General features: G+C 33.5%; 1 pseudogene; it reads left to right on the top strand.

Moving 5' to 3' along the window:
- Nucleotides 1-8,896: 8,896 nt before the first annotated feature.
- LOC114164659 lies at nucleotides 8,897-14,018 on the top strand (annotated as a pseudogene).
- Nucleotides 14,019-18,746: the final 4,728 nt, after the last annotated feature.

The following is an 18,746-nucleotide window of genomic DNA, read 5'->3' as shown; positions in this document are numbered from 1 at the left end:
ACGAAAAAAACTTAGCTAGACATAGAGAATGAACAATTAAACATTTCAAAACTGCAATCACAAAACAGAACCAAGAAACCTAACTTATCAAATCTGAAAACGCAAATTAAGAGCAAAAATAGAGATTTCAAAGCTTAAATGGAATGCCAAACGGTGCTATCATATATAAATGCGAAAACCCCATGAATGGGTATTGTTTCAACTCAATGAAATCACAAATCGAGCTGCCCAATGTAGAAAATGAAATCAAAACGCAAAACCCTCAATGGGTGTTGTCAAATGTGCATAAAAACGGTAAAAATAACCCAAAAATGATAAAAACCGCAAGGGGAGGCATCCATGGAAGCTTGGAGCACGGAAAAAATGGAGTTGGAGAGAATGTAGATGATGAAGTGGCGGCTCCCTTCCCATGCAGACCTAATTTGCGCAGTCCTTTCACCCCCTGCCATTCAGAATTACAAAACTGCCATTATGAGCCGCAGAATTACAAAAATGCCACTCTGGGCCTCAAATGTTGACCCATTGACTTTGCTGACGTGGAAATGACATGGAAATGATGTGAAAAGTCTCTTCAACTAAATATTAATGTCCAAGCTCCAAAATTGCTTCACCCAAATACCTAAAAATAATTAAAAACAAAAATTAGGCCAAATAATGTGAAATTAGTCCAAATTCGGAACAGTGGCCCAATAAAGCCCAACAGATGAAAAACACTCTAATGAGGAACAATTAAGCACTAATCAATTGTCTAATGGGTACACAAAGGCTAGTGGAATGGAAGAAAATAATGACTCATCACACACAAAGGAAGAAGAAAGCATAAAATGGAAAGAAAAGGAATGATAAAAATGTGAGAAGCACGGTACTGCAAGACTAGGCTAGAAGAAGCTATGGCAACCTTGAAGATGAGTGGATGTGTGCCGCCACTTGAATAAAGATTCAATATAAGGCTTAAAAGCATTCACTCCCTAGGGAGGAAGACTCTCACAATGGTTTATACACAAAGGTGTTTAATTTCTCCAAAATGTCCAACCCTTGTACAAGTGTTAGAGGTCCCCTTAAATAGAAGTGTCTAGGGGCCTCTTAGCAAAAACAAATAAGCTAAAAAGGATTACAATGCAAAAACCTAGAGTCTAGAAAGTAGGTCAACAAACGAGCACATGGACACATTCTAGAATCCTTCTTGGCCAAGGCAAGGTGGATGCTCCTTCTAGATGTTTCTAGACTTCTTGGTAGCCAAGATATGTGGTCATCCTTTCTAGATGTTTCTAGAAAGCTTTGCCATCTCTCTCTCCTCCGCATGGCCTTGTCTTCATATGCCCATTGTCTACTTTGTGCACCACCTCCTTGATTATCCTACAAAACAAATAAAGCTAGTTTAGCATGTTGGCTTTAGGATAAGCTAATCTTTTGAGTCAACAAGTCAACCCAAAGTCAAGGTCAAGAAGTCAACTTAAAAATAGTCAACCAAGTCAACTTAATGGAATTCCAACTAAAGAAAATAAAAGCAAAGGAAGGGACCAAGGAACTCCCTTTCTTCTAAGCATGTGCCATGGGCCATCATCATTAGTAGGGACCAAGCCTTCATCACTATGATGCCATCAATGAAAGGATGGAGACGTTTGTGTGGATGTATCGGTATGGGGTGTTGGATGATGGTTGGGAAGGTTGTGGTGTGATGATGTGGAGGGATATAGGTAGTGGGGAGGGTGGGTGAATGGTGGGTGGGGAGGGTGGTTGTGTGGTGGGTCGTGGTGATAGTGTAGGGGGTAGGGTTGTATTCGCTTTCTTTCTTAGTTGGCTGACATGCAAGGGTGTTGGAGTCCTCCTTTTCTTTGCCCTTTTGGGTGGCATCTGCCTCTATCCTATAACATCCCTGTCGGATATTACGGGTTTAAAAAAATAATATAAAATAAGAAAATAAAATCACATTTATTATAAATCCATTTCCCAAAAATGTGAGAATTTCAAAGAATTTATTTCATAATAAATATAACTCTAAGTTCAAATCTTCTCAAAATTCAATAAAATACCAAAATAGTCTCATAATAGATTACATCTTTATTCCAAAACCATAAGTGATAAAACTCTATAAAATTGTTCCCATGAGTTTTCCCCACTCCGCTGCTAAGCCTCACCAGATCCACCTGCAACACTATATGCTCCCGTGTACCGCGTACGCGATCATCGCCAAACAAAAGCAGATGGCATGAGCTAACAAAACAAACATATCTATATATATATATATATATATATATATATATATATATATATATATATATATATATATATATATATATATATATATATATATGACACAAATATACCAATCACACAATCACACCAAAGGAATTCCATCATTTGATATCACATCACATGGCCACCACCATGTTATTCGTTTTCTACATCTTCTAGTGGGTACCTCAAGGTGTCTTGCTGCCATACCTATCGGCCACAACCGATAAAGCACGTGCGGGTAACCATGCTACGGATCATACACCGTAACGCCAGGTGGAGTTCCCATATACGAACATAATTCGTAACGTCCCAAGACTACCAAACTCGTCAGTCAACTACTGAGGAGGGCAATCTATCTGGACCCATCCGTACTAGCCACAACTAGCACACTCACACCGGCAACACTCGCCAACCCGAGCTCAACTCAAGGGTTCATTCGCCATCCCGAGCTCAACTCGAGGGATGCCATTCCGAGCTCAACTCGAGGAATGCCACGTGCTTAACCCCTATCCCGAGCTCAACTCAAGGGATACGTTTCGAGCTCAACTCAAGGAACACCAGCAAGCCGACCTTTAAGATATCCTAGAAGCCTTGTAGATCACGCACATCATAGCAAGTATAACACCAATCTGCTACAGCAAAATCGCCTGGCGGGGGACGCGTACCGCTAGGCGCTGCCGCTTCTAGATTGCCTGGTGGGGGACACATACCGCTAGTCGCTACCGCCTCCAAATTGCCTGGCGGGGGACACGTACCGCCAGTCGCTACACCAGTTCTTGCACATTACTGGTTTTAGTTCAGGTTCAAGCACACTTCACACAGGTTGCTCTCATTTGCTCTCATTCTAGAGTACCCCTAATGAAAAGCATTGCCATCTATAATGTTCTAGGCCTCATAGCATCTCACATGTGCATTCATGCCCTAGTCATATAGACCATCCCAAGCATGCTCAAACAAAATATAAGCAGCAACACTCTAACAATTTTAAGCACATGATCTTATGCACCAATGCAAGTTAATATTGCCACCCATGCCTTCACCAAACTAATTCTCCACATGTGACTAATCCAAAGGAATATTCAAATTGATAGATACTTACCACATAACCCAATCATGCTTCGTTAGAAGTTACTTGAACTTATCTAGAGCTTGTTCATGTATTTTACACACTCCAAAATCACCAATATTAAGAAATCTATATATCTAGCTACTGACCTCCAAATCCAATCTCCACCGTTCAAAGTGAAGAACCACATGTTATGGACCACCTGTCAAAATTTCACCTATATCGGACGGTTAACGAACCGGGAACTGCAGTTTTATGAAAACTGCGCAAACTAGAAAAATGGTGGCGCCTAGTGCCCAAAAGTGAGGATGTGGCGCCTGGCGGGACTGTACTACCACTGGGCGGTTCCTGTTGCACGAAAAGTACGAAAAACAGCATTTTTGGTGAACCAGAGCACCCCTCACATCTCTGATATGGCGCCTGGCGGTAACCAATGTGCCGCCAAGCGGTTCTTGCTGTTCTAGGAATCCTAACCTTCTTCTCTGCACCTGCGAGCTTTAACCAATCCCCAACTACTATGTTTTCCATTGATTTTTTCGATTCAAAGGCTACACTCACAAGTTTAAGATCATGGTTCGTTCCTATGGCTCCCACTATACGAAAACCCCTTACATTATTTCGTTTAACTTAGTGTCACGATAACAATCTCAACCCCAAATAATATTAATTCAATTTTCGTCCCATTTGACCATCACTCACATGTAATTCAATTATGTATGATGCCCAAACACTCAGAACCAATAAGGACTTCCCATTTCCTCAATCAGAATCACTCAAGCACACGTAAAAATATCAAAATCAAATGAACAGGTTCACGTCGCCTGACGGGTGCTCATCACCGCCAGGCAGTTCATCACAAAACCCAGAAACTGGGTTGGAGGATCGTGGCACCTGGCGGTACAGGGATTCACCGCCAGGCGGTTCCTTAGGGAACCAAGAAACTTACTAAACTGGCATGTGCCGCTTGGCGGCTATGAGCAGCCCGCCAAGCGATTTCTAGAGAAAATTCCAGAAATTCAGATTTCAATGCAATTTTAACAAAAACCAAACATACACATTCTATAATCATACAATTACGCATAAAAACTCATATAGGACGTGGTTCAGCTCCCCTAACCTGGTTCCCTTGGCTTAATTTTGGAATTGTTGTGAATTCTCTCTTGATCCTCAATGATCTCCCTTTGGCTTTCTCTCCCAATTCAGCTTTAAAGCTTCACTCCAACCTTACTACTCTCAAAATTCGTGTTCTGTTTTCTGAGTACACTCACAACTTGCCAAAACTCTTCTTCTTACCTCACATTGGCCTTTTAAAGGTGCCTTAAAGCTAGATAATTATCAAAAACGAATTTAAGGTTTAATGGCAATGTTTATTATCATTCATTGATTCCTTATGGTCTGATTTTTTCAGCCTCCCTTGGCTGCCCATGCATCTAGGCTTCCCTTAACCCTTCAAATTCAAGCCAAAACCCAAAATAGCAAAAATAAAGTTTAATTTGGGTTCTCCAAGGCTTGAACCCATAACCATACAAATGCCAAATCAATGTTCAACCATTTAACCAATTCATGTTTCATGATGACTAATATAATTAAATGATTACATCATTTCATAATCATGCTCAACATATATTTAAAAAAAATAAAAACAAATAAATAATACACAATTGGCATACTTAGGACTTGAACCCAAGTCTCCTCACACAATCAAAGTACTCTCACCAATTGAGCTAGTACTTTTCCACATGATAGCAATCCGCATTAAATGCTTTAAAGGCTCATACTACCCGCATTTATTAAATAATTATTTAATTAATTATTCAAATTTCTCGGGTCTTACATATCCTCCTTTTAAGTTGCGCATTCTCCTGTCTCAACACCTCCATTTCATTAGTGTTGCGCTTCTTGAAGTTAGTGAACTCATGTTGCATTTTGGTCTGCCCTTCCAGGGTGGAAGCCAAGTCCAACTAGTTTGTCACAACCTCCTTAGGCCTTGTTTCCAACTCCTTTGAGACACCAGCTCTGCTACATGTTGAAACCATCTTCACAGGTTCTCGAATTGTTTTGGTAAGATACTAACTCGTGCCCCACGGTGGGCGCCAATTGTTTCTGTGGAAACAATAACAAAATATCAGTGAGCACAAATTATGTCTTACCCAATCTTTGATTTCCTAAGATGGGTACTCCTTGGTTATGTTGCATATGTCTTCTTGCAATGTTGCCAAATTGGATGTTTTTGAAGTTACTTGTGGAAAAGACTTTGACAATCAAGTCAGTGAGAGCTCTCAAAAGTCAAATCACATATTAGAGAATTAATGAATTGTGTACCTTTAATTATTTAAGTCCACTTGTATTTATATAACATTAATCACAGATTACTTGGCTCATCGGCTGAGCCTCTATTTGGCTTGTATGGGCCTGACCAAGGCAGACTTATGACTGGATTCTGTAAATTCAATTATTATTTCCTAAGTTTAGAATAGGCAGCATTTACCAGTATGTCCCTTTAGTCCCTGTGTATGTAGATTCTTTTTGTATAGTTAACCAATGACTCCCTCTATGTAGGACTATAAGTTGGGGGCTAGGACCGTAAGTCATGCTAGTCGTGGCTGCATAGTATAGTACAAAAAAATATAAAAAATATTTAAGTTATAATATGATAAGCTAATAATAATAATAATATTACAATAAAAAATATAAAAAGTTATTTATAATATCATATAATAATACATTTTTATGTTATTTATAAATTTATAATTTTTTTTTAATTTAAAGTAAACTCTTACGAGTTTACGATTCGAGTTTACTAGGCTCTTACGAGTTTACGTAAATTCTCAAGTTTAACAACCTTGGAGACCACTCCTCCTAGAGGCCCAACAAACTTTTAGAACTCTCTCCACCAATGATGTGATCCCAAAGAGCCTAAGCCCAAATGCATTAACAAGCCCAAGCCCATCTAGAGGCCCAATCACTAGAAGCATGATGAAGAAGATACAAATGGGCCTCTCACAAGATGATCAAGTCAATCATGGGCTTTTCACTTTATTCACATGGGCTAAAGAAATCTCTAAAATATGAGTTGATGCATGGAGGAAGTAGTCTAGATTTAAATTGGGCCATTGTTTAGGATTTGCTTTCAGTAAAATAAGCTAGAACACTTGTGATTACATGGTGCATCAATTAGGTCGAACCAATTTCTCTTTTGGCCGAGAATACTTAGGCATGTGTTGCACATGGAGACAAGCAAGCTAAGCATGACCAAAGCAAGGAAAGTGTGAAGGTGGCAAGAAGTGTGTGACAAGGACACTTGGCGTCGTCTTGCATCACTCCCTACATCACATGGCTGAGAATTCAGCTTGCTCTCCAAGCTACCTCTCCATTACATTTGTGCTTAATTTGAATTGCATTAAGGAAGCTAATCTACTATAAATGATAGCTTCCTATGCACATGTAAGGGTTACTCTTGAATTTGCAAAGTAGAAGCATAGTTGTTGAGAGCATTCCACTCCTTCTACTTTTATTTGAGAGCACACTTGGCTATCCTTCTCCAACATCTCCTCTAGCCACCTTCCATATCATAGCTCCAATTCTTCTCTTCATCTTCATCAATCCTCCATTTTCGAGAGTTCACTTCACCTTCTTCTCAAATTTCGCTGCATTTCAACTCATCCTAAGCATTCTCCATGGATCTCCTTCCACTTCTCCACCAAAGACGTCCATAAACCAATGTGCAAATAAGAAAAGCTTTCTTCTAGAAGGCATGCACCACAAGCTAAGGTAAAAATCTTAGACACATGTGTCTCTTTAAGGCTCATCTCCTTTAGGCTCAAAACCCTACACTACAAGCACAAGGCCCAAAAGAAAATCCTATACTAATACAAGGTTAAAAGAAACCTACCTACTAAGAACAAAAACTCATTGATGGCCCAAGAGGATAAGAGCTTGGGCCCACCTTCCACATATGAAGCCCAATCTTTTTGTATGTTCTTGGTCACAGCTATGGGGTTTGCCATCAATTAGTGATGAAACAAAGAGAGGGAAGATGATGGAAATGGTAGAGGTGTTGAAGAATATGGTCTATGTGGGTGTTGACGTGTATGGAAGATGAAGGTGGATGATGAGATTTGGAATGAATGATGAGAGAGATGGATTGGAAAGGAGAAATTTGGAGAAACAGAAGAAAGGTGGAAGCAATCCTACACTAGACAAAATTTTCAAAATTATGTATAAGCAACACTCTCTATCACCTTATTGTCATGTCAAAAAAATTGTAACACAATTAGATATTGAGGACAACATCTATTTTAAAGTTTATTAAATTTTGGAACAATAATGAAATGTAGTTTTCCATCATAATTTAGATAAGAAAATATATGTTAAATTACTCTTTTGGTCCTTGTATTTGTCAAGTAGTGCCAATTTAGTCCTCAAGTTTTTTTCTGTCTCAATTTGGTCCTTGTTTTATTAAAAATGATTCAATTTGGTTTTTGCCGTTAGTTTGATCAAACGGTGTTAAAGTAAATGCCACATGTCAATTTCTGTTTTTTTGAATTTTTTATTTTTTACACATGTTAATTCACAGTTGTGCCATGTGTCAAAATGATTCAATTTGGTCTTTATATTTGTTCTTAGTTTTAATTTAGTCCAAATTTTTGTAAAAATAAAACAATATTGTCCCTCCTTAAATTGAGACTTAATTTAATTTTTGTATAAATCTTATGGTGATATTCTTACTAAAATTAATGTTTTTATTAAATATTTCTAGAAATATTTTTAAATTAACTTTAAATTATATACAAAACTTTAAACTTGGTTTTGTTTTGAACTTGAAATTTAGTTCCTAAACTTATTTGTGACAAATTATTTTATTTTTAATCTTCACTAAGTTTGTATGATATAATGTCTTTATATATGATGACAAAATGGTTAATTATTGAAATTGGGTTTGGGGTTTAACTTTGTTTAATAATAAAACTAAAAATAAAAAATTTGTTTAAAAATATTTCTACAAATATTTAATAAAAATGTCAATTTTAGTAAGAATATCATCATAAGATTTATACAAAAAAATAAATTGAGTCTCAATTTAAGAAGTGACAATATTGCTAGAGAAATTGGGACTAAATTAAAATTAAAAACAAATTTAGGAATCAAATTGAATCATTTTGACACGTGACACAATTCTGAAGTGACACATGTAAAAAAATAAAAAATAAAAAAACTTAAAAAAAATTAAAAAAATTAAAAAAACCAAAAATTGACGTATGAATTGATTTTAACACCATTTGATCAAACTAACTGACCAAATTGAATCATTTTAAAAAAATCAAGGACTAATGTGAGATAGAAAAAAATTTGAATACCAATGACCAAAAGAATGATTTAACCAAAAATATATTAAACTCATAATAGTATTTATTTATTAAATATATAAAAAATATTATTAATATTAGTATTCATTACGATTTCTATTATATTAAAAATTAACACGGTGAAATTATATTCCAAATATTTAATATGTGTATCTAAAAATAAATATATTCTTTAAAATTAAGCATGAATTCTATTACAAGCTATGCAAAATTGATTACTTTTGATTTGGAATTGCAATGACAGAATAATCAAATGGTGCGTGCGTACCCTATAAAATTTGAAAGGTGGAAGGGAGAGTGTTGATGTTGTAGTAGAGGGAACACAGAAGAAGGGTTTTTTTGTTGGTCGGAGCAGAGAGATATGGCGAGAGGGGAGAGAGCAGAGACGGAGAGTGGCGCGTCGTTACCGTCGGTGGGTACGGACGCCATGAAGCGGAGAGTCACGTATTTCTACGAACCCTGCATCGGCGACTACTACTACGGTCAAGGACATCCAATGAAGCCGCACCGCATTCGCATGGCCCACAACCTCATCGTCCACTACGGTCTCCACCGCCGGATGCAGGTCAATCGTCCTTTTCCGGCGGCGGAAGCAGACATCGGTCGCTTCCACTCCGATGACTACGTCGAGTTCCTGTCTTCCGTTTCGCCGCAAATCCTATCCGAGAACTCTCACTCCCACTACCGCCAGCTCAAGCGCTTCAACGTCGGGGAGGACTGCCCCGTTTTCGACGGCCTCTTCGACTTCTGTCGCGCATCTGCCGGCGGCTCCATTGGCTGACATCGCCATCAACTGGGCCGGCGGCCTGCACCACGCCAAGAAGGCTGAGGCCTCCGGCTTCTGCTACGTCAACGACATTGTTCTTGGCATTCTTGAACTTCTCAAAGTTCATAGGGTATTTTTTTTATTATCTGTTTTCGGAGCAAACCAACGCAATTAAATAGGATCGATATGAATTTAATTTTACTGTGAACCCCAACCAATCCAACACACGAATACCCCGTTTATATTTTCAAAATAGACACCTTTTTAGTACTTGAAGAGAGTCTAGGTGCGTGTTTGGTTTCGTCTTAGATTGTTTAGAATCACATTGAAACATTAGTTATTGTGATTCGGTGAGTTTTGGCATGCCTAGCTCCTCGTTGAGGAATTGATTCTGGGTCTAGGGTGATTATGAGATGTTGCGACAGTAGGCAGCAGTTGGATTGGGTTAAATATGCTGTTAGTCAAAATTGGAATTCGTGCTGAACTTTGATACAATCTTTAAATTAAAAATAATAGATATAATCCTTTTAACTCCAATCAATTTTAATCAAATTCAATTTCATTCAAAATCAATTTTCCTAAAATATCAATTTTAGTGAATGTGGGGACTAAAAGCTGAATTTTCAGATATTCTGTGGAACTATAATCATATTTTATCCTTTAAATTTTTTGTAGTTCTTGTGAATGTGAAAACCAAAATTATGATTTTACTTTTACACAAACGGCTTCTCTGTTACTTGTTAGTGTTTGCTTTGTCAACTTTATTAGAGTTAATTTTCCTTTGTTCCTTTTCTGACTATATTCTTCATGCTATCTGTTCATTGGTGATGGTCAGCGTGTGCTGTATATTGATATTGATGTTCACCATGGAGATGGGGTCGAGGAGGCATTTTACACTACTGATAGAGTCATGACAGTGTCATTTCACAAGTTTGGGGATTTTTTCCCAGGAACTGGGCACATTAAAGACATTGGGGTGGGTGCTGGAAAGAATTATTCTCTAAATGTCCCACTCAATGATGGATTGGATGATGAGACTTTCCGTTCTCTGTTTCGTCCCGTCATTCAAAAAGTCATGGATGTTTATCAACCGGATGCAGTTGTTCTTCAGTGTGGAGCTGACTCCTTGTCTGGTGACCGGTTGGGTTGCTTCAACTTGACTGTGAAGGGTCATGCAGATTGCCTTCGTTTCCTCAGATCATTCAATGTTCCTCTAATGGTGTTGGGTGGGGGAGGATATACAGTTCGGAATGTTGCCCGTTGTTGGTGTTATGAGGTCCCTTTCTGTACCTACTTGGATGGAATTGTAGATGGTTTTAGTTATGGCCTAATAGTTTTTTTATTACCATTTTGCACTTTCTTTGTTGTAGACCGCAGTGGCAGTAGGAGTGGAGCCTAATCCAAAGTTGCCTTACAATGAATATTATGAATATTTTGGTCCAGACTATACTCTTCATCCTGAGCCATCCAACATGGAAAACTTAAACACACCCAGGGATCTGGAAAAAATGCGGTGAGTTTACATTAATTATTGCTTTTTCTCTTGTATCACCATTCATGATTCTGATTTCAGTTCTTTTTTCTTTTTGATTGAGGAAAAGATCTGGCCATGAATATTAGTTAATGCTTGTAAATCTAATTAGTCAGATGCACTATATTTTTTAGTTGCTAAGTCACATCATTTCTGCAAGTATCATGCTTCAACTTTTCAGAATCATATAAATAATTGCATTCGTCTGAACAAGTTATAGTTTAGACCTGGAAGATGCCCTTTCTGTTCTTGGATTGTTCTTCTAGACGTCAAATATCTAAAGCCACTGTAGCAAACTGTCTCTCCTTTGTGCCTAGGCCAGGGAGGCTAGTACTGAACTTGAGCAGGATTATACCATCCTTTTTCTCATGCATATAGTGACAAAACAAGTCTCTCTGTTTTTGTTTTGGGAGTTGGTTATCATTGGGAAGTTGTTACAAGTTACAATTTTAGATTATCATCTATGCCCAAATGCCTCTTCATGTCAACCAGGAAACCTGACACGAGCTTTCCACCTTTAGATTGCACTATTATACTGAGTTTGTTATGGGAGTAGCTCACTGCCAAAGCCAATTGAGCAAATAGCCAAGGTGAAAACCAGCTTCCCATCAATGGTTGGGGATCCCACTTCAAATCCCCCTCCCTTGTAGTAGATGCTAGCACCCTAGAGATTAAAAAAAAAAAGAATTATATTTTACCATGTTTAAGTTTTAGCTAGGTATGCACAGTAATAGTTAAATTAAATGTTTATGAGATATTTTCTGTTCTTGCTAATCTAGCCATGTACTGCTTCAGCATCTTGTGATTATTGCCAGGACTTCCTTGGAGCTAACATTAAGGTTTTGTTTTAATTGATTTTCCAGGAATGCATTACTGGAACAACTTTCCAGGCTTCCCCATGCACGCAGTGTGCCTTTTCAAACAACACCATCAATTATACAAGTTCCTGAAGAGGTTGTTACTCTAATTAGTTATCCATATAGTTACTCTTCCATTTTCTTCTTTCTTGTTTGATTTTAATCTGTAAATGGTTTTAGGAAGAGGAGCACATGGATATAAGACCAAAACGTCGCATATGGAGTGGTGAAGATTTTGATTCTGATAACGATGATGACATGGCTAGTTCAAAGAACTCTGTTTTAACTGCCCAAACGAGGTAAAGGTTGAGTGTTGATTTAAAGAGAATAGTAAATCCATTTGGTTTATCAGTTTATTATACGAGGGTAGGTATGCTATGGGTTTGAGACTGTAACCTTGATGCTCTATGTAGCCTGAAGCCCTTGTCTCACTTTTAATTGAAGTTTTCACTAGATAGTCCAGTGCTCTTTAGGCTTCAGCCTCACTTTCACAACTCACTTTAGTCATATAGCAACATTGAAAAACTTCTATTTCATCTTGATAGGTACTCTGCAGTTATAAATAATCATTGGCGGCTTTCTGTGTATTAAAAATATTAATTTTCCATCATTTTGTACTCACTGATACCTAATACCTGAACCTAAAAGTACAATTCAGATACTCTTGTACTTTTAAAGAAGACACCCTTGTATTAAAATATTTATGTCCTACGTTCAAGTTTAGAGTTAGTTTCTTCCTTGGTTTCTCAATCTAAGCCAGGTTATCCGAAGAAAAAAAAAATGCTTGTGAGGATATATTCTTTTAATGTCCTTGGTAAGCACAACCAAACTAGATAAAACAAGGATTCAAGGTTGAATAAACTTAATCTTTCAGGGATGTCCTTAGTCTTGCCTCTAGGAGATCTGACATTAGAAGTTATCTCATCATACATATCTTAGGGTTTGAATAAACACACCAAGGCTAGATAAAACAAGTATTTAAGGTTGAGTGTTCATATAAACTTATCGTTATAGGAAGGTCCTTAGTGTTGTCTCTCGTTTTTCTCGTACGATTGCTTGGATACGGTCACGCAGACTCCTTCCATTTCTTAGAAGAGAAAGTGCTCATATTCTTGAAATCATGTCATTTAGAAATCAAGAATAGATTGGGATTAATATAGATCTGAAATCCTTAAAATACTTGTTTACTTAAAAGTAACGACCTAATATTGTTTGTCAAGTAAGGAGTAAATAAGGTTTAAGTTAGCTTTTAGTTCCTGAACTTTGATGCTAAATTGAAATTCGTTTCTCTTCGAAATTTTGATATATTTTGGTTTCTAAACTTTAAAAAATTAATGAATATAGTTCTTCTAAGCCAATTATGTTAAACTTTTTTGACGTGTCAAATGCGTTTGATGTTAACATTTGAGTTGTTTATATCATTTGACATGTTCTTACTTTATTTTCTATTTGTAAACATTTTTGATATGTCAAATAAAATTTACCCGTTAAATAAGTTTTTGGTATTAAAGACGAATTTCAATCTCATGTCCAAATTCAGGGACTAAAAACATAAAACATAGCTTAAATAAGTTTTTGGTACCTTCAAAATTGATACCAAATTGAAATGATACAAATTACATGATACAGAAGAGTATATAATCTTTACTTCTAAGTAATATCATTTGATACTATAAGTGGTTTTGTTATCCAGCATTTATTATTGTTAAATTAAATTATAATTCAATGAAAAGGATAATATCCCTGTGAAAAGGGTATAACATGGTTAATTACACAAATCAGATTGAGTGCATGCTAATTTAGAGAATATATTGTTGAATGATAGCAAATGAATGCGATTACATGTGTTTTCCTTTGTTGAAAACTAAGAATTATGTACTTATATGCAGCAGCAGGTGTGGTGCAGATATGATGGACGAAGATTGAAGTAGTAGGAGGAGGAGAGGAAGTGTTAAATTCGTGGGAAGCTCTTTGGTGTTTGAAGCATATCATATTACATATTTTGTCTCCACTTGGTGGATGTACATTTTACAGTTTAAATATTTTGATGTACAGAGTAGGAAGCAGTGTTGCCAAATTATGGCTTTGTTTGTAATGCCTTTCTACGATATTTTGCCTCGCATCGCATGTTTGCTTTGGCGAAGCGGATTTTAAAGTTTAAAATATATATACATAGTTCCCTTTTTTACCCTTATACCTTAATTTATAATATTAATAATTATTATATTTGGCTTTTACTAAAAGTCAATAATTATCAAAACACATTTTTTATAATTTTTTAATTACTTAATCTCTAACTGGCTGTGATTAACAAAACTCAAATTGGCGAAACTTGTTCAATGTTAATATTGATTTAAGAATTTAAAGAGTAATACGTGTTCGGGTTATTGAATTCTTATGATGCATTTTGATCTCATTGAAAGTGTGTTTATAATAGATTTTATAGTATTAATAATAATACAGGGTTCATAAGCGGAGAATGTTAGGCTGGATGTAAATGAATTAGTAAACTTGAAACATGTTAATCTTGTTTTGAAGTAAAAGACAAGAAATATTAAGAAGACCAATAAGTATTAGTTTTAATCAAATGATAATATATATCTAAAATTAATTATCATGACGTTTATTTGAGTTTAGATCCATTAAAAATAATATAAAGGCTTAAATATACATTTGGTCCCTATTTTTGTTGATTTTATTCAATTTGGTCCCTATTTTCGTTTTATGTTCAATTAGGTCTTCATTTTCGTCAAATTGTGGTCAATTTGGTCCTTTTCACTAATGGTGTTTAAATAGTTAACGTTTTTGAAAAGTACATACCACGTGTCAGCTCCTGGTTTTTTTTAATTTTTTTAAAATTTTTTTAAATTTTTTTAAAATTTCTTTTAATTTTTTTAATTTCAAAAAAAGTGTCCACGTGTCAAGTCACAATTGTGCCACGTGTCAATGCTAGTGCCACGTGTCAATTTCTGATAGTATTATTTTTTTTGTTCAATTTAGTCCCTATATTCGTTATTTTTGTTCAATTCAGTCCCTATATTCGTTATTTTTGTTTAATTTAGTCCCAAATTTTGTGAAAATAGAACCATTTAATTTTTAAAATTGACATTATTATTACTTATTTTTTAAATTTAATTCTAAATTATAATATTTAATTATTAATTGAATATAATTCTTAGATTCAATTGTTAAATAGAATATAATTATTTAAATAATATTAAAATATAATTATTTAAATATTATTAAAATATAATTATTTAAATATTATTACAATATAATTATTAAAATTTTAAAAATATATATTAACATTTGTAAAATTTACATTTAAATTTAAAGTATTTAATATTTTTATTGCATTTTAGATATTAAAATCTAAAATTTTTTATATGTAAATGTTAATTTTACAAATATTAGTTTATTTTTCTAAAATATTTTGAATATTTAAAATATTTTTATATATCAATTTTAAAAATATTTTAGAATATAAATATTAGAAAAAAAATTAATAATTATATTTTCATAATATTTTAAATAATTATATTCTATTTAGAAATTAAATATAAGAATTTATTCAATTTATAATTAAATTTAATAATTTATAATTGAATTTAAAAAATAATAAATTTAAAGATCAATTTTAGAAAAGATATTAATATAATTTGTATAAAAGATATTAAATTTAGTGTCAGACTAAATTGAACAAAAATAACGAATATAGGGACTAAATTGAACAAAAATAACGAATATAGGGACTAAATTGAACAAAAAAAATAATACTGCCACAAACTGACACATGGCACAATTATGACTTGACACGTGGACCATTTTTTTGAAATTAAAAAAAATTAAAAAAAAATCAAAAAAATCAAAAAAAAAATCAAAAAAATCAGGAGCTGACACGTGGTATGTACTGTTCAAAAACGTTAACTATTTAAACACCGTTAGTGAGAAGGACCAAATTGACCACAATTTGACAAAAATGAGGATCTAATTGAACATAAAACGAAAATAGAGACCAAATTGAATAAAATCAACAAAAATAGGATCAAATATATATTTAAGCCTAATATAAATAAGCAAGTACGCTTAAGAAGAAACTATTCTTTATCATATGATTGGATATTATTATTTATTCCATAATAATTATTATTTGCACACACTAACTTATCATCGAAGTATATTTGTAGGTACCTCAATTCAAGTATTTCAATTTTCGAAACCAAAATTTGAAGACCGAGAAGGAGAATATGTGGCCTTAGGTCTTCTCACTTGTAAGAACATTAATATATTTTCCATTCTTTCAATAAAATATAAGTAAACCATTTTTAGTTTTTAAATATATTTTTTCTTTATATTTTGATAAATAATATCTGTTTCTTTTATATTAATATTAATAATAAAGAAATATTTTTTTCTTGTTCTTTTAAAAGTATAAAATTTAAATAAAAAAATTATAAAAACGAATAGAATATTTTACAAAATGCTATTATTATAAATAAAATTAGAAGTTACATTATTTAATTAAGGACTAAATATGTTTTTGGTCCCTTAAATTTAAATTAATCCATCTTCAAAATTTTGACCAAATTTAGTTTCTTAATTTTAGAAATGCGTGGATCTAAAATTTTTAATAAAATTTTATTAAGTTTATTTAACGTTTCAAACATATTTCTTAGTTAACATTAAAACGAAAATGTGTCAAATGGTATAAACAATTCAAATGCAATAATGAAACATGTTTGAAACGTCTAATAAACTTAAATTTAGTTAAAATAACTAAATCCACGCATTTTTAAAACCAAAAGACTAAATTGAGTCACATTTTTTAAGATGGACTAATTTCAATTTTAACTTAAAGTTAGGCGATAAAAAACATATTTAAACCTTTAATTAAAAATGGATGAAGTTGAATGCTAATTATTTAAAATTAAACAAACGATACAAATGGGTTTATTTGAAATTTATAGAAATTATTTTATTAGATAATTGACAAACTTTATCACTATATCTACTTTTAGATCTAGTTAGTCTTATATATTGTAAACTACTAACAATTGATTGATTTAAAACACATTCGCCTATGTATCCAAGCTCAAACTTAGAAAGTTTTAATTCTCTTTGAAGATGAGTGAAGATTTCTTTATCTTTTAGCTATTGACATTCCTGTTTTGTCAAGTATATATTTCGTTTGGGAAAAAATAAGCATTTGAGAGATCTTTTACTTCAATATTTAAAAAGTATTCAAGATCACTAAGTTGTTTGAGGACATGAGTTTAGTCTAGATATTACATATTGCAACTAGAATAGGAGCCAATGAAAATTGTGTAATCTAAATAGAGGAGAACATAAAGACAACCTACATAAGATTTAAGTATCAACAAAGAGGGAAACACTTGCTTTGAGAAAAACCAAAACCAACAAGAATGGTGTGTTTATTTTAAATATTTATTTTTTCCATAAATAAGAAAATATTGAACAAAATTATTTTTGGAGTGAAAGGGACCCGACAAGGATTAAAACCTTGGTCCTACGTATTCTCATTAAAAATGAAAAATCAGGGCTACGTAGTTCTTTATAAAACTATTTGAAAATGATTTGGAAAACCTTTTAATCTTTGGGAAGTGAACCTGACAAGGACTTGCCTTGCTCCTACGTATCTCCATTCACAATGGAGAATCAAGGATCACATAGTTCTTGATAAAACTTGATTAGAATATTTAATTCTTAAAATTGTCTTTTGATATTTTTGAAAATAAATGTCATGTGACGCGTTCGGTCGATTAGACACCAAAATATTTCTATGATTTTTTTATACTTTTGAAAAGTAATGTCGTGCGACGCGAGCGGTCGATTAGACACCAAAATCATTTTAATAATTTTGTATTTTAAAAAGGAGTGTCATGCGACGCGGACAGTCGATTAAACACCAAAATTATTTTTATAATTTTTGTATTTTAAAAAGAAGTGTCGTGCGACGCGGACGGTCGATTAAACACCAAAATTAATTTTATAATTTTTGTATTTTAAAAAGAAGTGTCGTGCGACGCGAACAGTCGATTAAACATCAAAATTAATTTTATAATTTTTGTATTTAAAAAGAAGTGTCGTGCTACGCAAACGGTCGATTAGACACTAAAAGATAAAATAAAGAAAATAATTTTAAATTTTATTTATTCTTATTTTTATCATTTATGAAAATTATTTTAATTTTTATTTCAATTTAAAATATTTATTATTATTTTTGAAAATGATATGATTGAAATGTGATATTTAATTAAAAAAATGTAAAATTGGAAATAGAAAATGGGAATGTATAAGTGAGTATGTGGGTGCAATGAGAAAAATTACTCACATGAAAATAGGATGCACATAGAGAAACGTGTGGTGCATAAAGGAAACGCATCATAGTCTAAAAAAAGAAATTAAAGGAGTGAGGGTGTGTGCTTAGTGAAAATGTGGGTACATAAGGTAAAATAAAACTTAATATAAAGGGGTGTGGGGTTATTACATTTGGGAGTGTACAAAGTAAATAAATAAACAAAAAGCCCGATTAATTGTTTTTTCAAAAATTGAAATTGAAATTCCATTAAAAATGTATTTTCTTTAAAGTTGTTGGTAGAAAATTGATATTTATAGTACAAGGTTCCTCCTACAAAGTTATATTATAGTAATCATATCCATGCATCATAAACTAGAGTTAATACAATAGACTAAGCAAAAAGGTAGGATGAATTAAGACTAGTTGAAAACATCTTTATGTATGTAGGAAACCTTTTATATATTAAGAAATAAAACCTTTTAAATCCTTTTATTGGTGAACATGTTTTCTAAGAGTTATACCATTAACAAGTTTAGGATATTGTATCTAGTGATTTTACCATAGAGATAAAGAAGAGAATAAGATAATTGTTAGTTTTGAAAT

This window comes from Vigna unguiculata, chromosome 9 (genome assembly GCF_004118075.2).
Source record: "Vigna unguiculata cultivar IT97K-499-35 chromosome 9, ASM411807v1, whole genome shotgun sequence".
Lineage (NCBI taxonomy): Eukaryota > Viridiplantae > Streptophyta > Magnoliopsida > Fabales > Fabaceae > Vigna > Vigna unguiculata.
This window is presented reverse-complemented; position numbering and strand designations above follow the sequence as displayed.